The 7619-nt window shown below is 50.5% G+C and overlaps 1 long non-coding RNA gene across 1 annotated transcript; it reads left to right on the top strand.

Moving 5' to 3' along the window:
- The first annotated feature begins 436 nt into the window (after window positions 1-436).
- Window positions 437-7092, top strand: LOC116588035. The gene is made up of 3 exons (XR_004284753.1): window positions 437-513; window positions 6446-6587; window positions 6818-7092. It is a non-coding gene; the product is annotated as an uncharacterized LOC116588035 (long non-coding RNA).
- Window positions 7093-7619: the final 527 nt, after the last annotated feature.

The following is a 7619-nucleotide window of genomic DNA, read 5'->3' as shown; positions in this document are numbered from 1 at the left end:
ACTGGGGCAGCAGGTTCTAGGATTAGGAGCAGTGGGTTCTTTCTGGTGCTCCTTTGGGTACTGTGTGGAACTCAGAGGACAGAGAGACATGGGATGAGAGCTTGGCGTGGGGAGAAACTTATACGTTCAGGGTCCTGTAGCCTCTGGCGTCCCTACCTGGATTGTGGCAGCCTCCTCTGGGGCAGGGGAGGGGATTCCAGGGGAAACAGAATCAGAGTGATCGTGCATTGGCAGGGGCTGTGTGGAAAGAGGCCTCCACTCCGGCCCCCTGAGCTGAAGCCCCTGCAGGCAGGCCAGGGCGCTTGGTCTTTTGCACATGGTACCACCCTGACTGGGGTGCTGGGAGGCCCACCAGAGGTATCACATGCTCGCCTTCCTCAGGGGGCTCACAGTCTCCTCAGAAAGGAAGGGCTTTGCTCAAGGATGCCATGTTCACACACATTAGGCCTATAAATGACCGAAGGCAAGCCAAGCGCAGGAAGAGCTGCCTGACTCAAGAACCACAGGGACTGGGTGAGCTCACGGCTCATGGGGGGTAAGGAGGTGGGTGTGGGGGGGGCAAGTTTCTGGGGAGGGAGCGCCGTGGTTCGGCAAATGAGTTACAGGAGTTGATTTGGGGCCCTGGTGGTGTCACTGTTTTGTTCTTATTATCAGTGTCTTTTCCTTTGCTCTTGATAATTAAAAGAGCCTATGTGTGAGAGAGCCTGGCACCGAGTAAGAGCTCCATAGCATTAGATGAGCCCGAATTTGGCACATTCTGGGAGGTCTCAAGGTCTCTGTAGGGGTCACCAGGCTCAGCAGAGCTCCTGTTAGGACTGCATTAACTACCACACAGAAACCGGTAAGGGCAGTCGCCTCCTGGGGGTGGAAATTTGTTGCCAGGGACAAGGGAGGGAGGGTCCTTTATTTTTTTGAATTTTGTCCATATACATCTATTTCTTATTTCAAAAAATAGGTAAAATTTAAAGTTTTTAAGAAGAACATTCTATTTGATATTCGTGTTTCAAGGTTATGAAAGCATCTGCATATAGATGGGTTTTTTTTAAAGATTTTATTTATTTACTTGACAGAGAGAGAAAGAGAGGTATCACAAGTAGGCAGAGAGGCAGGCAGACGGAGAAGAAGACTCCCCATTGAGCAGGGAGCCGGATGTGGGGCTCGATCCCAGGACCCTAAGACCATGACCTGAGCCGGAAGGCAGAGGCTTAACCCACTGAGCCACCCAGGTGCCCCGGGAGAGAGAGAGTCTTAAGCCAACTTTGTGCTGAGTGTGGAGCTGGATTCGGGGCTCAATCTCACGACCATGAGATCATGACCAGAGCAAGAACCAAGCAAGAGCTGATGGGGGGTGGGGGCATGGGGAGCCCAGTGATGGGTATTAAGGGGGGCACGGATTGCATGGAGCACTGGGTGTTATCCGCAAACAGTGAATCATGGAACACTACATCAAAAACTAATGAAGTACTGTATGGTGACTAACACAGCACGATAAAAAGAAAAAAAAAAAGAAAAGAAACTAAGATTAAGATTTGGTTACTTAACCGACTTCACCACCCAGGTGCCCCTGTATATAGATGGTTTTAATGGAAATTTCCAAATGATCTTAATAAATGGGTATTACCTTCATTTTATGATAAAGAAATAGAAGATCAGAGAAGTTAAGTGACTTAAGGCCCTGCAACTAGTTGAAAAGGTAGAGTTTAGCCTGAGCCCAGGGCCCTTTAAACCAGGTGGCTTCTAACAGGACAGTTAAGAGCCCGAGACTTCTCTCAGTTTCCAGGGCTTGATCTGTGATCCTCTAGCAGTCCTGGGGTGGGATGGGGTGAGGGTGGGGGAGTATCTCTGTGCCTTAGTTTCCCTCTCTGTCAACTGCCCTGAAGCTTCATGAAGAAAGACATGGGGCAAACTTGCTTCGACCACATCAGTCATGGAAGCCCCTCCCAGAAGCAGACAGGTCGTCGGCTCTGCCCCTCAGTTATGGGAGGATGGGGTCCTTGACCTGCTGCCTCCAGCAGGATCACCAGGGAGCCTTCTGTGCCCTGTGCACTTGTATGCTCAGCTCGGGGAGGCCTGGGCCTGGCATCATTTAGAAGCAGCCTGGGTTGAAGGTCACTGGGTTTGGAGGATTATGGTCAGGCTGCTGGGCAGCGCTGAGGCCCACCTGAGGTAAACGTCAAGACCACCACGTGTGACCACATGCGGTGGTGTGCTGTGAACATTATCAAAGAGATCTGGGGGTTGGGGGAGCCTAGGGGCCCCTGGTTCCAGCACACCACTGGCTGCAGTAGTAATACGTACCCGATGAAAGCTGGAAAAGTGGTGACTAAGCCCTCCTTGCTCTCCCTCACTTAGATGGAGACTGAGTCACAGAGAAAGCCTGAGGCTCTGGCTTAAGACCACAAATCCGGGGTGCCTGGGTGGCTCAGTGGGTTAAGCCTCTGCCTTTGGCTCAGGTCATGATCTCAGGGTCCTGGGATGGAGTCCTGTGTTGGGTTCTCTGCTCCGCAGGGAGCCTGCTTTCCCTCTCTCTCTGCCTGTCTCTACCTACTTGTGATCTCTCTCTCTGTCTGTCAAATAAATAAATAAAATCTTTAAAAAAAAAAAAAAAAAGACCACAAATCCGACTGTGCTGAGATTCAGTCTGAATCTAGTCATTCAAGTTGAAGAGGTCCTGGGTGCGGGTCTAGCCCCTGGCCATCTGTGTCACCTTGAACACGTCAGCTAAGCCTTTTGAGTCTATCTTTCAATGAGACAAGCATGATGATACCTACTTCTCCAGATTGTTTAGAGGTTAGGCTAAACTTAAACAAACAAACAAAACCTACCTGGGGGTACTTTGAAAACCTTAAAATCCTAAAATAATAAAATGTTTTCTTAAACCACAAAAAAGCGGGAAGAAAGAAAGAAGGAAGGAGGAAAGGAAGGATGGAAAGGAAGACAGACAGACAGACAGACAGAACTCTCCCTTTACCCAGATTCACTACTAGTCAAGCTCCTTAAACATTTTCTTGGATATTTGAGGAGCCTTCTTCACTTGGCCTGTCCTGGGTAGAGACTGAGTCTCTCTTCCTATCTCCCCAGTTCCTGGAGTTTCCATGCCTCCACTCCCTGTAAGTAGGAAAAGAGAAACACGGATCCTCCCCATACTGGAGTGTTTCCACATTTGGTGGGTCATTTGCTGCCCAAGGAGGTGGCTGTTCAACTAGTGCCCCCTGGTGGTAACTCTTAGGAGTCTCTCTAATGTCACCCACCTAGAAGGCTGGAATTCAGAGGAGGATGTACCTAGCTGGACCTGGCTGGGGCTTGGGTAAGGACAATCCGGCCATTGGGTCCATGCAGGTCCACCTGCATCTTTGCTCTGTGGCCACTGCACCCATCGTGCCAGCACAGGGGTGTGTAATGACAGAGGCTGACCCATAGCCATTGGCAAGGTCATTTCATGTCCTTGGTTATTTTGTGCCTCTTCCATGGCAGATGCTCTATGGTGGTTATTAGCATGTGACACAGAGATTGTCACCCTTTGGTCTACTCCCACATGTCTACCCGTATCCTCTACCCCAGTCCTCCCCACCTGCATCTTCCCATCTTTTTTCCTTCCAGGCTCCTGACTAGCTAAGCCATTAGCCACCACCCATGCATTGTACCCATTCTGACTTCAGGACCCTTCGGTTCACACAAAGGAAATGATGAGCTGTGCCATCCATAACACTGCCTGTTTACTGGAGGGTTTTCACCCAGCGTTTGTCAAGGCCACCCCTCAGGGAGCCATTGTACCGTTCCCATCATGTGCGGCTGGCACAGGCTTAGGAAGCTGGCCCACCTATAATCCCAGTTCTGGCTTTTTCTTCTTCCTTCAGCTGATGAGACAGGAGTCCCAATAGCCATGGGTGTGAGCTGAGGGAGGCACATTGGGACAACAGTAGGGGGCGGGGTGTGTGGCACAGCTGGCCTGTACCTTCTGTTCCTGCCCTGTTAAATCCCGGAGACACCATCTCCGTGGTACAAGGAACTGACACTGTGCCTGCCAAGCCTTCCATCCCGACCAGACGCAGCTCAGGATGGGCAGTTCCAGCTGCGTGGTCACTTGGTGTCCCGTGGAAGCTTGTTTTGTTTCGATGGTTGACGAATAGTTCTCTGCAGCAGTTGACGTGACCTTGCTGGAGAGCGAAGGGGTCTCACTGCGAGAGTCCCATGGGAACTTGCCACCAACCCCACAAGGCCTCTTTCCCTGCCACAGAACCCTTTGGCACCACAGTGCTGGCCAGTCACGCGATTCAGGCGACAGCTGCCAGCCTCCCAGGTAACACAGGGCCACTTGTGGACTCAGAGTGGGGCTGGGCAGGGGCTTCTCCTTTAGTCTCAGGTGAAGCACCGCAAATTAAACATGGTACGCTCTTAGACAGAAGATGAGCTTGCTCTTTGCTGGCCCCTCTGGTGTTGTCTGGATCTTTTTATGTCTCCTAGCTAACCGTGAGTGCCTCTGGGGCGGCATTTAATCACAGCTCCTCTGCCTGCAGAGCTATGTGACCCTGGGTGCACCGCCTCCCTTCTCTGAGCCTTGGTGTCCCCTTCTATAAACTGAGGATGTGTCCGTGCCCGCAGCCCCGTGGAGCTGTGAGCATTAAGAAAAGAAAGCTCTCAAGCCCCAATGGCGTCTGCGCGTCCTCAGCAATCCTTAAAGGCTGGCTATCTTTCTTCTCCCCTGGGACCCTCTGACAAAAGATGCCCCCTCCCCAGCGCTCAGTAAATCTGTGCTAATGTGTTAGTGGGTGTCAGTGACTTCACATGACCCTTGGGTCACATGTGGTTAACATGTGTGTATTTTAATAGGCTTTTATACAGTGACTCTAATGATGTGTGGATTGTCTGGGGGCTGTGGGGTTGTGCTCTCTAGCTGTAAACTCACCACTCCTCTGCTCCTCATTATTCTTGGAGTTCTAGCCTGCTTCCTCTGCAGCCCTCACGGGACTGTGGGGTGTGCGTGTGCGGTTTGTGTGGTGTGCGTGCATATGCCTGTGTGTTGTTTGTGCCTTGTTAATGTGTTGTATGTGTGCATATGGCCTCTAAGTCCCCAGAAGCAGGAAAAAGACAGTCTTTCCCTGGGTACCACCACCTCACTCACCTCCATGACTCTGAGCCTGTTCCTGCCCCCTCAACTCGATTGCGGACAGCACCTGTGCTCTGATCTCCGTATCTTAGTGTCTAAAGGTGTGCTCAACACAGCAGGATTTCTTTGCTAATTGAATGCAGCCGGGGAAGGAGATCAGTCCTGGGATAGTCTTTTCTGGGCAGCGCTGCAGTGCCCTCTAGTGGATTTCATCTGAACTTCTTTAGGTTTGAGGATGCGCTGCTCAAACGTCTGTTTTGGGAATCCAGGCGGGCTTGGTCTCCCTTGCTGTTGGTCTCTCGGCCTTGCAGAGAGGGAGGTGCAGTTAGAACCGAGGGTGTGTGGGGGCGAGGCTGGGGTGGTCAGGGAGAAGGGGTGATGTCAGTAGACCAGATCTGAGACCACTTGGCCCAGGAAAGCAGGGTAAGTAAGGGAAAGCCCAAACTTTCCCTTTCTTCCCAACGCTCTCTTTTTTTCTCAGGCAGAAATGACTCTCAAGAGGAGTCCGCTTGGGGCGCCTGGGTGGCTCAGTTCATGATCCCAGGGTCCTGGGATGGAGCCCCACATCGGGCTCTCTGCTTGGCAGGGAGCTTGCTTCCCTTCCTCTCTCTCTGCCTGCCTCTCTACCTACTTGTGATCTCTGTCAAATAAATAAATAAAATCTAAAAAAAAAATTTTTTAAAGAGGAGTCCGCTTGAGATTCTTTCTTCCTCTCCCCCTACCCTGCCTCCCCCACTCACATGTGCTCTTTCTCTCTCACAAATAAATAAATTAAATCATTTTTTTAAAAAAAGATTTTATTTGAAAAACGTTTTATTTATTTATGAGAGAGCGTGTGCACGTGCACACAGGTGAGAGGAAGGGAGAGGAGAAGAGGGAGAGGGACCAGCAGACTCTGCACTGAACACAGAGCCTGATGTGGGGGGGATCAATCCCATGACCCTGAGATCATGACCCGAGCTGAAATCAAGAGGAAGCTCAACTAACTGAGCCACCCAGGCACCCCCGAATGTTCTTTTAAAATCATAAGTCAGGGCGCCTGGGTGGCTCAGTGGGTTAAGCCGCTGCCTTCGGCTCAGGTCATGATCTCAGGGTCCTGGGATCGAGTCCCGCATTGGGCTCTCTGCTCAGCAGGGAGCCTGCTTCCCTCTCTCTCTCTCTCTCTGCCTGCCTCTCCGACTACTTGTGATTTCTCTCTGTCAAATAAAAAAAAAAAAAAAATCTTTAAAAAAAAAAAATCATAAGTCAGATCACATTGCCATCCCCTGTTTAATAATACTTTATTTATCCCCCGTTTCACTTGATATAAAACCCAAACTCCTTCCTGTGACCTACAAGACCCTATGTGTGGAAGAAAAGAATGCTGCCACTCTAGAAGACAGAACAGGACCAATCGATGGGGGGACAGAGTGTGACCTTTGACCCAAGGAAGGATGGAATTTCCAAGAATCACAGCTGTGCCAGCTGTCTGCCCAGTGAGGTATGGTCCCACCATGGAGTATGCAGAGCTGCTGCTGGGAACATGTCTGTCCGGGCTGGCTGGAGGCTGGAGGAGATGAGCTCCAGTCACCTTCCTGAACTGAAACTCTGCACCTCTAGGAATAAGACATGTGAGGAGGAAACTCCCACTTAACTGGCTGTGGTAAGATAAGTAGAATCTGGACAGAGGCAGTAGTTCTTTAGGAACAGAGACAGCCTTTGCTTCTTTAGGAACACGTCTTCCAGGGAGGCACTCCAAGGATGAAGGGTACGTACTGTGCTGTCAAGAAGTTCATGGACTTCGGGGCTCCAGGCTGGCTAGCAGTTAAAGCACCCCAAGGACGCTTGGACTGTGGGGGTATGGGGGAAGGGTGGAGCACACGGGAACTGGAGTGAGTGAGCCCTCACCCCTGGCATCACCGTGAAACCGTCTGTTCAGAGGCTCTGGAAACTCCGAGTGGGCGGGCTCTGTGCTCAGGATGGAGTCTGCTGAGATTCTCTCCCTTTCCCTCTGTCCCTCCCCCTGCTCGAGTGCATTCTCTCTCTCTCCAAAATAAAATAAATTAAAAAATCTTTCAAAAACTATTACACAGGGGTGCCTGGGTGGCTCAATTGTTGGGTATCTGCCTTTGGCTAGGGTTGTGATCCCTGGAGCCCTGCTCAGTGGGAAGCCTGCTTCTCCTTCTCCCACTCCCCCTGCTTGTGTTCCCTCTGTCACTGTCCCTGTCTCTGTCAAATAAATTAATAAAATCTCTGGGGGAAAAAAACAACTATTACACAGTGGAAGCCCAGAGTGGGTGTTTATGCTTGTGTTCCCTCTGTCACTGTCCCTGTCTCTGTCAAATAAATTAATAAAATCTCTGGGGAAAAAAAAACAACTATTATACAGTGGAAGCCCAGTGTGGGTATTTATCATTTTCATGCATCTTTGTTTTGTTTACCATCTATATGAGAACTCATGTGGCATGTAGTCCCCTTCCCAGTGTTTAGACCTTCTACAGTCAGTGTCCTAGGAAAGAAGTCCTCCTGCAAC

This window comes from Mustela erminea, chromosome 1 (genome assembly GCF_009829155.1).
Source record: "Mustela erminea isolate mMusErm1 chromosome 1, mMusErm1.Pri, whole genome shotgun sequence".
Lineage (NCBI taxonomy): Eukaryota > Metazoa > Chordata > Mammalia > Carnivora > Mustelidae > Mustela > Mustela erminea.
Note: the sequence above shows the minus strand (reverse complement) of the source record. Positions and strands in the feature narration are given on the sequence as shown.